We start from the raw sequence: 355 nt of genomic DNA on the forward strand, positions 1-355 counted from the left end.
CTATTTGGGGTTCTGTAAGCTTCTTGTATCTTCATAGGCATGTCTTTCTTTAGGTTGGGAAAGTTTTCTTCTATGATTTTGTTAAATATATTTTCTGTGATTTTGAGTTGAACTTCTCCTAATACCTATTAGTCTTAGGTTTGGCCTTTTCATGGTGTCCCATATTTCCTGGATCCATATTTTCTGGATATTTTGGGTTAATCTTTTGTTAGATTTAATGTTTTCTTTGACTATGAGTCTATTTCCTCTGTTGTATCTTCAGCACTTGAGATTCTCTCTTCCATCTCTTATATCCTGTTTTTCATGCTTGTGTTTGTGTTTTTTTTTTTTTTTTTTTTTTTTTTTTTTTTTTTTT

Source organism: Alexandromys fortis, unplaced genomic scaffold (genome assembly GCF_014885135.2).
Source record: "Alexandromys fortis isolate MF-2015 unplaced genomic scaffold, M_Fortis_MF-2015_v1.1 scaffold_166, whole genome shotgun sequence".
NCBI lineage: Eukaryota > Metazoa > Chordata > Mammalia > Rodentia > Cricetidae > Alexandromys > Alexandromys fortis.